Below are 12,528 nucleotides of genomic sequence, written 5' to 3' on the forward strand. Positions count from 1 at the left end.
TTGAGCACTTGTATGCTTGGTAACCTGGAAATACAATAGCAGACCTAACTGTTTTTAGCTTAGAACACGCAATCCCGTTCTTAATAGATCCTGTTGGAGTTAGTTGTTGTCCAATCCTGCTGTTATTGCTTGCTCTTAGATTTATTGCATATGTCTTAAATATGAATTTTGTCAAATTATATACAAGCAAATCCGAAGTATGAGAAGGACGCGAACCATATGGAGAACTTACCTAGCGTTCTTGGTAGTGTCGAAATCTTAGCAGGAAATGAGCAGCTACTGCATTTTGGGAAACCATTTGTGGCGGGACACACTTTGAGCAGGACAGACGCCCAGTGGGCGTTTTCAACAACGAAAGATTTATTTGCTGCTTCTCGAAGAGATTGTTACCAGGCAGCGAACGTAACAATTACACCACTGGCATGAACATGGTGACATGGAAACAGTGTCGAGTATGGTGGACCGGCTCCCTCTTTTTTGGGCAAATTGCTCCATAACTACTGGCAACAATATTTGTTGACTTGTTCATCTGAGCACCAGAACATTTGTTCTAAAATTCTGCATCAATAACTATAAATGCAACTCATGATCTTTTGCCCGAAATTACTAATCATTTTGAAGAACGGTTATCGTTACAAAAGTCTTTGCTAGGCCTCAAACTGTTTTCTTCTACGTTTCAGCTTTGATCGTCATGGCTCCGAAAGAAGCTCTCGCTTGCCTCGGTGGAGGTGTGGGAGGAACCGGAGGCATCGAAGGCGCGGGCAAGAAGTGAATTTCCGCGCGTCCTGAATTACGCCATTCCAATGTTGCCATGCTCTGGATGACCGGCTCGCCTGCAATAAAATGCCTCTTGACAACATAATTGGGTAAACATGCTTTAATCACAGTGAAGATGCGGCTTGGTATAAAGGTTTGATGGTAATGCTCACAATGTTCTGTACAATTTACACAGTCGATATCATAAAGTTGTTGCGCATGCTCACGGAAACAGACGATGTGAAGAGGAGACGCACTATCTTTTCTACTCTTTGCGCAATTAGGGCGTAAGTATCCCAGCAGCAGCAGCAAACGACTTTATTGGGGTCCTGAGGAGCTAAGCGGGAGCCTGCAGGTCCCTACCTAGCCGTTGGCTAGCCTCATGTCGGAACAGAGAGGCCATGCCTCTCCGCTCGTTCACGGGCCCTCTGGACAGCCAGGAGCTGGACGTCCTGCCTCGGGTCTGTGATGGCCTTCGTCCAGTCTTCTTCTGTATTAAAATCCTGTAACACAGGGCACTGCCAGAGCATGTGATTTAATGAGCTAAATTCTGTGCCACAATCTGGGCAGAGTGGACCGATGTCCGGGTGGAGGATGTTCAAAAAGCCCCTAGAGGGGTAGGACCCTGTCTGGAGCATGCGAAGCGTGCTAGCTTGTGGCCTGTTGAGTTTATGAAGGGGGAAAGGAAAACTCTGCCTATTCCCTCTGTAATGAGAGGTGATTTCATGAAAAGTAACCAGTGGATCACTGTGGACGAGCTCTCCCGAACTCTCCCGAGACACCATCCCTTCGCGGCATATAAAACCTCGCGCACGGTCGTGGGCTATCTCATTGGGGTTTAGGTGACCCGGTAATACGTCTGGTCCCATGTGAGCTGGGAACCAGACTATGTGGTGAACAATGTCAGAGGGGTGTTTGCCGTTTAGAATCCTGGCTGCTTCTTTGGCTATCAATCCCGATGCGAACGCTCTAACAGCTGCTCGGGAGTCCGTGTACACCGTAGTGCGTTTTGAGTCCAGTAATCCGAGAGCTATAGCAGCCTTTTCTGCAACATCGACCGAGGAGGTTTTCAGCAAGGCTGCCGAGAGGAGTTCTCCCCTGTCATCGACTATGGCTACGGAGAACCTGTTGGCACTGGCGTGTCGCGCCGCGTCAACAAAGGTCTCCGTTCCGGATATGTTCTTTAGGAAAGTTCTAGCCCTCGCTAACCTTCGACCTTTATTGTGTTGGGGGTGGACATTTCTTGGAAAAGGGTCCACAATAAAGGAGTTCCTTGTCTGAATATCAAGTTGCGTGATATTTCCCTGATTGAAGCTAGGACGGAGGCCTGCCGCATCCAGAAGTCTTCTGCCTGCTTTGGAGTTTGATAATCTAGTAATTTGTGCTGATCTTTGTGCTTCTATTAATTCCGAAGTTGTGTTGTGTACTCCCAATGTCATGAGTTTCTCTGTGCTAGCCGTGATTGGCACGCCGATCACCCTTTTGATACTTTTGCGCATAAGCGTGTCTAATTTATCCATTTCTGTTTTTGTCCAATTGAGGGCCGCGACTATGTAAATGACATGGCTGATGAGGAAAGCATGGTGAGCCCTAAGGAGTATATCCTCGCCTATGCCACCTTTCTTGTTGGACACTCTCATAATTAATCTAATAATGTTTTCAGTTTTCGTGGTGAGTTGGGCTATAGTCTTAGCGTTGCATTCCTTTGAGTTTATTGAAAGCCCTAGTATTTTGATAGAGTTGACTCTCGGGATGGTGTGCCCATCTCTGGTACGAACGCTAATGGGCACCTGATCGAGTGGGGTGAGTCCCCTAGCACCTCGCCTAGCCTGTCTGTACAGCAGGAGTTCCGACTTTTCAGGCTAGAGTGCCAGTCCCGTACCTTTCAAGAAAGACTCTGTAACATCCAGAGCCTCCTGTAGAGCTTGTTCGACCGTAGCCTCCGATCCTCCAGGACACCAGATTGTAATATCGTCAGCATATAATGCATGACCTACGTAAGGAATTGCTGCAAGGCTTTCCAACAACTTGCGCATTGCTATATTAAACAGAAGGGGTGAGATAACTGCCCCTTGGGGAGTACCGCTGTTTCCAAGTGTGAAATATGCCGAGACTGATTGCCGCAACTTTATCGCCGCCGTCCTGCTCTCGAGGAAGGATGCAACGAAGGAGACGAATTTAACTCCTAAGTTCAAGGCCGATATCTCGTGAAGGATATAGTCATGTGCAATTGTATCGAATGCCTTGGATAGATCCAGTGCGAGGACCCCTTTTACATCTTTGCTTTGAGAGTCGATTATCTGTGTTTTGAGCAGGAGCATGACATCCTGCGTTGAAAGCAAGGGCCTGAAACCAACCATATTGTACGGGAATAGTTCGTTGCGCTCAATATATCTCGATATCCTGTTATGCACTGCATGTTCCGCTACTTTGCTAATGCCAGAAGTAAGGGAGATAGGACGGAGGTTCTCCAAGCTGGGTGATTTACCTGGCTTGGGGATTAAGACCACTGGGGCCTTCTTCCAACTGTCTGGTACAACGCCCTCCTCCCATACCTCATTTATCTCCTTCACTAAAGCTTGAATTGCTTTGTCGTCCAAATTTCTTGAGAGCCGGTTTGTAACTCCGTCGGGGCCTGGGGCAGACCTTCCGTTTAAATTGTGCAGTACTTCCCTGATCTCAGCTTCCGAGAAGGGGACGTCCAGCTCTGCGGCAGGCGCGCCCTCATACTGAGGGAGGGCAGAACCTGGGCTTTGGCCAATTGGAAGGTATTTGTTCGCTAGTTTCCGAAATATGGAGGCCTCTGAGATGCCCTCCATTTTTTCCTTATTAATTAATCGGTCTATGACTAGTCTCTGATTACATTTGGATTGCCCATCGTCTAAGTGATGTTTAAAGAGGGTCCATTTGCCTCCTTTGCGCATTTTTCCATTCGCTGCCGAGCAGGCGTCTCTCCATTGCTGTTTATTAAGTTCGGAGCAATGCTCCTCAATGAGTTTATTGAGCTCCGCGATCTTTTTCCGTAGCCTGCGATTGAGTCTTTGTGTCTTCCATCTCTCGAGGAGAGAGCGCTTGGCTTCCAGGAGATGCGCTAACCTTGCGTCCATCCCTGGGGCATCAAAATCAGTAACTATTTCCTTGGTGGCCTTCTCGACATCCATTTGTATCTGTACAAGCAGTTCACTGAACGTGTCGTATACTGCCTCATCTTCACCTCTTATTTTCCTAAAGAGGTCCCAGTCTGTGTATCTATAGGTTTTGGGAGGAGCTGCTATTATTTCCATCCTGAGTTCTGTTATGTAGTGGTCGCTCCCCAAGTTCTCCTGTAAGTTGGACCACGTGGCCACAGCATTTCTAGTGAAGCTGAGATCAGGGGTCGTGTCTCTGGCGACCGAGTTTCCCAGCCTCGTGGGGAAACGTGGGTCCGAGACCAGCGTCAGGTTTAGGTCTGTACTCGCTGCAACTAGGTTGGCTCCTTTCTTTGTTCGTGTTACATAACCCCAGGCCGGGTGGGGAGCGTTGAAATCTCCTGCGACTATTAAGGGCTGCGATTTCGCAGCGGTTGCGACCCTATTTAGTAGTGACCGGAGATTATGCTTATGACCGGAAGGAGAGCTGTACAAGTTCAGAATGAAAATGTTTCGTCGAATTTTTCCGTGGGGGATGATTTCAATTAACTGTGCCTCGAGACCGGATTTCTTATCCGAGTTACAAATTTTGACTTCGTGCTCCTGAAAAGAGGTGTCTTTCCTGACGAATGTGGCGATACCTCTGCCATTTTCTCCTTTTTGGCTAACCGAACGGTAGCCCGATAAATTTACGTTCTCACTAAGTGTTTCTTGCAAGAGCAGGACGTGTGGCATTATCGCTTGTGCTTTGATGAGCTGCAATAGAGCAGCCTTGCGCCTTAAGAAGCTGGCGCAATTCCACTGCCAGATAATTAGGTTTCCGGTTTGTCCCGCCATTTTGATTTCTATTGAACTAGCAGAGCCTGCAGGGGACTCGTGTTATCGGGATCCTGCTGTACTTTCTTAGCTTTTGCAGTGGTGCCAGTGGAGATGCTTTTGATTTTGCTAGCGTCTATCATTTTCATTTTAGACTCGAGGATGCCAACTCTACGTGTTAGGTGAGAGATGTTACTGTCCATATGCTCGACAGTGCTAGATTGAATAGCTAAGGCCTCTCTCATCTGCGTGGGCGATTCCTCAATTACCTTCAAAGACGCGAGTATGTTTGGCTCTGGCTTAGGGTCCTGAGCGGGGGACTCGTCAGTTTGCATTGGCTCTCTTTCCGTGGTCGCGGGGGGGGGGGGGGGGAATAGCTTTGCGCTTATTCGACCCTTCTGCTTGAACTGGGATGGGTAAGGCTACTTCGCGGGGTTCACGCGAGCTACGGAAGAGCTCGAACTCAGCGCTCAGCGTTCGTAGTGCCTCTTTTAGCTCTGCATTTTCCTTCTTAAGCATTAAAATCTCAGATTGCTCTCTTTTATGCTCCGGCGAGATGCCCTGTGTTACCTTTTTGCCGCTTGAGATGTTCATCCTGGCCTTGTCTGCCCAGGACATTGGTTCCTGGATTCGGACCCTGGAACCCGATCGTCCTCTCGAACGGGAGCGTCTGCTGCTATTGTCGCGCCCTCTGGAGCGAGAGCGCGATCTGCTGGATCGCCCTCTGGATCGGGAGCGGGAGCGTCCTCTCGATGCCGATATGTTGCGGTGAGGGGAGTAGAAGGGTTTCTCTCCCGCCATTGCTTCTCCGCCGCTAGCTGTGTCGAAGCCACGCGGTCCTGCCGCCCGCTGCGCGTGCTGTGCGCGCCTGCGGCGCCGCCGTCTTGGGCGCACGATGTATGGCATCTGGAAGCGCTGTTTGCACTTGCGGTCTGCCGTTTGGTGTGCCCCACCACAGATGGCGCACTTGGGGTCACAATGATGATCCTCTGGTGGTGTGAGCATGCCACATCCGCGGCATTTTTTCTGGTCTCCGCCCTTCGGGCAAACGTCGGACCTGTGGCCCAATTCTCCACACGCATAACAAACGTCTACTTGCCTGCGATACAAGGAAGAAGGGTAGCGAACACCATCACATACGACGTTTAGGGGGACCTTGTGTCCGTCGAACAACACGATCACTGTTGTTGTCTTCTTGATTGTTCGAGCCCCCAGAGCGCCGGGGTTTCTCCGGTTGACGATCATCTTCGTCAGTTCTGCGTCACTGATGTCCACGTTGATTCCACGGATCACTCCTTTACATGTGTCGTCCGACGCAGCCACGTAGGCCGCCACTTCTATGACGACACTTGCCATACAAATCTGCTGAACCTTGGCATAGGCGCGCGCGTTTGCCTCGAACGGTGTGGCAACCACGAGAATGTTCTGGAAGGCGTTCGTGCAGAACGTGTCGACGAACACCTGCTCCGCTGTTAGGGAAGCCGCCTTGGCGAGCGCACGCTTGAAAATAATAAGGTCCGTCTTCTTAACGTCCAGCCCACCACGAGGCTTATAATGGTCTTAAAGTGATTCCTAGGAAGGTTCGCGATTCTGGAAGCTTCCACAACTCGTCGCAATACCTCCTGTGGTGCGGCATTGGGGGCGCCGCCATTACCGCTTCCTTTCGCTGACGTGGGCGCGTTAGGATCACACCGCTCGGCAAGTTTATTCTTCTTGCTCACGACTTCGATCCAGCCTGAGCACTCCGCTTCCTCCGGATTGATTTCCATGCCTTCTACAACCGAGGTATTGGGGTTGGAGGCCATTTCCTAGCTCGACGACGCGTTGGGCCTAGGCTCGACGCCTGCCCGACCGCCCCGTATGGTTTGGCTCGTTAGGCGTAGCTGCGCGCCAACGTGGCGTGCGGTGGAAAAGTTTCGGAAAGTCCGAAAAATCCACCCACCGGTAAGATTTCGGTAGCCGCCTGTTCCTTGGAGTAAACTGCGTCGATTGATGCACAGTTCCTGCGGGTTGAGGCAAGAAATCTGGTCCAAAAGGTTTGTAGAAACGGGAGCCGACGCGCTCGCACATGTGCGTTCAAAAACGTCGTCTTCTTCCTCAGAAAAACCCGTAAATATCCCACATTTGGTTATTGAACGAGGTATGCCCCCGTATATACCAAGACATCATTGTCTGGATGGTTCAGGTTGTGTTTAAGATTTGTTTAATATACACTGCTTGGATGCGCCTTATTCTGCTCACTGATGGCACAGCGAGTTTCTCGACTCGTAGTCTCGATGTTTCGATTCGATAAGTTATTACCAACATTTCAGGCTCCAGGTTTATCATCCCTGCGATGCCTACGGTTGGACATATCATACCTGCCAGGATGCCAAAACACAGACTGGAGCAGACGAACTGTTGATTGAGAATTTAGTACAAATACAGAATTACAAAGCAAAGCGTAATACGGCATATTCGCCACCCTAGATGGACTGAAAGAAAATTATCCGCTTTTTCAGTACATGCAGTGTGGGCTTCTACCGGCGGCAACTTATCTACTTCGGGGTTTAATTCGCTATTCATGTTATTCAACGCGATAGCAATATAGCTGGGCTTGACCAACCTTTGTGGTGCCGAAAAGCCAACATCGACCAACCCAGAATGGGGTGGAGTGTAACACAGCGGCTCAAAGAACACCCTTTGGCGGCGTAAGAATGTGAGAAAGTGCCACGTACTGCGCTGCTCGGGGGCCCCTTGCGGTTCCTCGCTACAAACAAGGCAAGCAGGATTGCTGCAGCCAATCAAGTCACCTTGCCCACAATTCTAGCACATTGGAATGGAGTCGTTAGGATGATCTTCCACGTCACCTTCTGTAAATAATAAATATTTGTGGCTACTGACTCTGTTATCAGCTACGCCGACACGGAAGCCCTATTCAGCGGTAACTTGGGTGAAGTCGCGAAATGCTTAGTCGACAACATCCTGCGACGACATTGTGCCCCTCAAGTCCTTATCACCGACCACACCGCCTTTACTGAGAAGCTTACTCAATCCATCCTGCAAAATAGTCTGACAAGACACCGCAGGACAACCGCCTAGCACGCGCATACAAATCGTCTTACATCGCGCCTGAATAAGACCCTAGCTGACATGGTATACCCACGTACATTGACGTCGAACAGATAACATGTGATGCCATGCTTCGGTACATTGCCTGCCCTTCCAGCATAGCAGCGCGTGAAATGGCGCAGGTCACAACGTTCACGTTGGTTTACGGAAGGAAGCACACGGCGACACATCTCGATGAGGCCAACGACAGAGATAATCTCGACTTCGCCACCTGTTTAAAGCGCAACACAGTGCATCAACACGCCCGTAAAAGACGGACAACCAGCAAAGGACGGACAGACGACAGTGCAATCTTCGACGAAGCTACGCAAAATAGCAGCCGGGCAACCGTCGGCTTGACGAGGGCTTAGTGAGAAGCACTTGCGCCGCTATTTCCGAAGCTGCAAGATCATCCGACGCAATGGCGCACTTGACTATGAGGTCATGCCAGACGTCATCTCGGAATCAAAGCAGTGCCGTGCGCGACATTAAATTGTCAACGTGGTGTTCTTTAAGCGATTCTGCGCCCGCTTACGAACATTGGGACTTTGTCACTGCGTTGAATTTATCTTTACTATGTTCCTTGTGTTTATTGTTTTTGTTTTCTTTAAAAGGGGACCATATGACACGTGTACTTCATTGTTACTTATCCCGTAACCACTTTGTACCAGCTCCAAGTATCGGAAGGTCTTGGAATGTTATCTGTGGTTCTAGGTTTGCGCCACCTAAATATATGTGGTATAAGACCTGTGTAGTACTTTCTAGAAGGCACGCGGTAGCCAGCGAGTACGTTGGAGTTTTTGGCATGTTACTTGTAAAAGCAGGCGCTTGACGCATTCATCAGGCTTGGGACGACCAACAATTATGCTCACCGCGATCGTTGTGGTTGACTCTTATAATTTTTCTGGGCACATTTCCACCAATAAAGCAATAGTGTTGTGGCTCACACTTTTCACTACTCTGTTCTCAACCGTCAGTAAATTGTGATAATATAGAGGCATAAAAAGATTTACACTCTCTCAAATTTCATCGATGTTTCACATGCGTGGAAATCATCATCTAAGTTATTATAATAAAGGTTTGCTAATACTGACAAGCGAAATATCACTTAGAAAGTAAACTTGTTTCGACTGTATTGACACATTTTGCGACGTAAGGATATCTCCGAAATAATTAAACAGTCAGGATTGCAATATGTCGGTCTTCCTAAATAACGAACGAGTTCAATACAGGTCACCGAGGGCAACCTTTCTTCCTCTTAGTGAAATTTAAATAAAGATACCACAACGACCTATAAACCTTTCGTAAGTCAAGAACTCAAGAACCTTTAAATGTTATAATGCATATTATCGAAGTCGGTGAACGCATACGTCACAGGAGACTTTGAACAGTCGTATTGATGGGTGTCAAGTCATTATAATTCTAAACACACTAAGTCACGCTTTCTCATTCAGCGTGGCATGCTCACGAGATCTCGAGTTTTTTTTTTTAGATATTAGCAAAGTCGTCAAAGTCTGCATGTAATATCATAAAGAAACGCACGAGCGATGCTGAGGGTGAAACTCTCTTTGACGGCACAACATCCCTGATGTCTAAACTATTCTAAACCTGATCTAACCCTCAACCCACGATTGAAGGCGTTCCACTTTGCTTCCACAAAGTCTCTCTTCGAAACATCTAGCCCGTGCGTCACGTGACACTTTCTCACAATTTTACGCCGCCAGAGGGTGTTCTTTGTGTCGCTGTATTACATTCCACCCCATTCTGGTTTGGTCGATGTTTGCTTTTCGGCACCACAAAGGTTGGTCAAGCCCAGCTATATTGCTATCGCGTTCAATAACACGAATAGGGATTTAAATTCCCAAAAAAACGAGTTGCCGCCGGCAGAAGCCGACACTGCATGTTCTGAAAAAGCGGGTAATTTTCTTTCAGTCCATCTAGGGTGGCGAATATTCCGCATTACCCTTTGTTTTGTATTTTTTTATTTGTACTAAATTCTCAATCAACAGTGCCTCTGCTCCAGTTTCTGCTTTGGCAGCCTGGTAGGTATGATATAGCCAACCGTAGGCATAATAGGGATCTAAACCTGGAGTCTGAAATGTTGGAAATAACTTATCGAATCGAAACATAGAGGCTAAGAGTCGAGAAACTCGCTGCGCCATGAGAGAGCAGAATAAATATTTTAAAAAATCTTAAACGCCACCTGAACCATCCAGAAAACGATGTCATGGTATATACGGGGGCATACCTCGTTCAATACCTACATGTCGGATATTTACGTAAAGTTAAATCGTAAAGAGCCGAACACTGAAAATATTCACAGTGTGATCCCAGGTCTCCCTAATTTCGCAAAGAGTAGCAAAGATAGCTCGTCTCGTCTTCACATAATTCGTTTCCATGAACATGCGCAACAACGTAATGAAAACGAGTGCGTAAATTGCACAGAACATTGTGTCCATTACCATCAAACCTATCTACCCAGCCGTATATTCATTGTGAATAAAGCATGTTTACATAATTATGTTCTCAACACGCATTTTATTGCAGGCGAGCGGGTCATCCAGAGCATGGCAACAGTGGAATGGCGTCATTCAGGACGCACGAAACTTCACTTCTTGCGCGAGCCTTCGGGGCCTCCGGCTCCTCCTCCCGCACCTCCGCCGAAGCTAGCGAGAGCTTCTTCCGGAGCCATGACGATCAAAGCTGAAACGTAGAAGAAAACAGCTTGAGGCCTTTTAAAAACATTTATAATAATAACGGTTCTTCAAAATGACGTGTAAATCCTGGCAAAAGTCATGGGTTGCATTTATAATTATTGAGGCAGCATTTTAGAACAAATGTTCTGGTTCTCAGATGAAGAAATCAACAAATATTTTTGCCAGTAGTTAAGCAGCAATTTGCCCAAAAAGAAGGGAGCCGGTGCACCCTGCTCGACTCTAGTTTCAGATAACCATGTTAACGTCAGCATCATAATTTTTACGTTCACTGCCTTTAACAACCTCTGTGAGAAGCTGCAAAGAAATGTTCGGCAGTTTAAAACGCCCACTGGGGGTCTGTACTGCCAAAATTGTGTCCCGCCACAAATGGTTCCCCCAAATGCTCAATTCCTGTTAAGACTTCGACACCACCAAGAGCGCTAGGCAAATTGAGAATATGGTTCACAACTCCCTCATTCTTCCAATCTTCTTGCATTCAATTTCACAGAATTAATATTTGAAGGCATGTGTAATAAATCTGATAACCAATAACAGCAGGATTAAACAGCTAACTGCAACATGGTCTAATAACAATAAGATTGATTGTTCTAAGCTTAAAACAGGTCTGCTGTTGTATTACCAAATTACCAAGCACACAAGTGCTCAACATTGTTTTCTTCAACAGACATTCCTTAGCATCATAGTCGCTCGAAGAATGACGCTCAATTTGAGGAAGAATAACCGAAACTGTACCGCAAGAGTTATTGCAGCGTAAGTTCGATGGTATTGGTTAATATTTAGTCGATACATATATTCCACATTTACAAAAAAATTTTGGTACCCGTATTCCACTTGCAAAGGCCTATTAGCAATCAATGATCGGTAATGTTGCGCTATATATAATTGAACTACATGATACATTGGTAGATAAATGCTTGAAATATTTCATTAGGAATATATGAAAAGCAACAATTTTATCATAGAATGTTGCAGACTAGCTTCGCTCTAAATTTCATTGATATACGTTAGGTTTGTTCATAAGCTTACATTGCTTTCAGAAAACAACGGTTTCTTCAAAAACGTTTAGTTCAGCATTTATGTTGCAAAGGGCACAGCAAAGCATTTGATTCTCCTGGCGTGAGCGCTTGGAGGGTAGCGTCTTATTATTTGTATAGCCCTCAAGGTTCCGGAAAATTGTAGCGCACATTTCTTGCGATGTTTATGGAAATGACGTGAATACGTAATATCAGAACGCAGAACGGTAAAATACTTTTTTGTTCAGTGGTTAAATCACGAGCAGCAACTGGTATCATAAAAATTGTCACACTTCCATGATCAACATAAAATCATGCGAAGATGTCACTGCTTCGCAATTGTAGTGTTTATAGATATTCGATTTGTTTGTTTTAGAATTTAGATTTAATTTAGCTAATTGTAGCTTTTGTTTTGCCATGAAGTGAAAAAATAGGCAATGTATAGAAAGGAAATGGTTATCTTTACCAATTACGATTGCGGCGACAGACAGAAGGTCCACTCCAAATAGACGGTTCATGTTGCTTGCGCTGCAGAAAAATAAATTGTGCCACGTATGAATTCACCTGGAAAACTGCATTGGCTTTCATTTAATAAACATGTTATGCTAAACGCTGACCGGGCAACCGTATTTGGAACATTGAAATGCAGTAGAAGACTAAGAATATGGTTGTATCGATACATATAGATTTCGGAGGGAAAGATCAAGCCCTTATACCTGTGACCAGCAGATTCTAAACATAGAAAGCGGGAAATAATAGTCGAACACCACGCATGCTACATGCAGTTCTATGCTCTTTTTTTTTGTAAAATGCATATCTATAGCCTACATTAATATTCCTATTTGCAGCCAGGCTTCTAAATTCTGCTTTATTTGTGCGTTAAAATATGTTTTCGATTCTTCGTGAATGACTCCATTTCTTCACAGCGCTATAGTTATCTTCAACAAGAAACGGTGTCCCAGCTTGAAGTGTACCTAAACCAGTGTCTCACAATGCAGGTGATTCTTT

General features: G+C 46.5%; 1 long non-coding RNA gene across 1 annotated transcript; it reads right to left on the bottom strand.

Moving 5' to 3' along the window:
* Window positions 1–10,308: 10,308 nt before the first annotated feature.
* Window positions 10,309–12,125, bottom strand: LOC129382647 (uncharacterized). Its single transcript, XR_008610686.1, has 2 exons — window positions 11,987–12,125; window positions 10,309–10,493 (listed from the first exon to the last, which is right to left on the bottom strand). It is a non-coding gene; the product is annotated as an uncharacterized lncRNA (long non-coding RNA).
* Window positions 12,126–12,528: the final 403 nt, after the last annotated feature.

This window comes from Dermacentor andersoni, chromosome 6, assembly GCF_023375885.2.
Source record: "Dermacentor andersoni chromosome 6, qqDerAnde1_hic_scaffold, whole genome shotgun sequence".
NCBI classification, from domain to species: Eukaryota; Metazoa; Arthropoda; class Arachnida; order Ixodida; family Ixodidae; genus Dermacentor; species Dermacentor andersoni.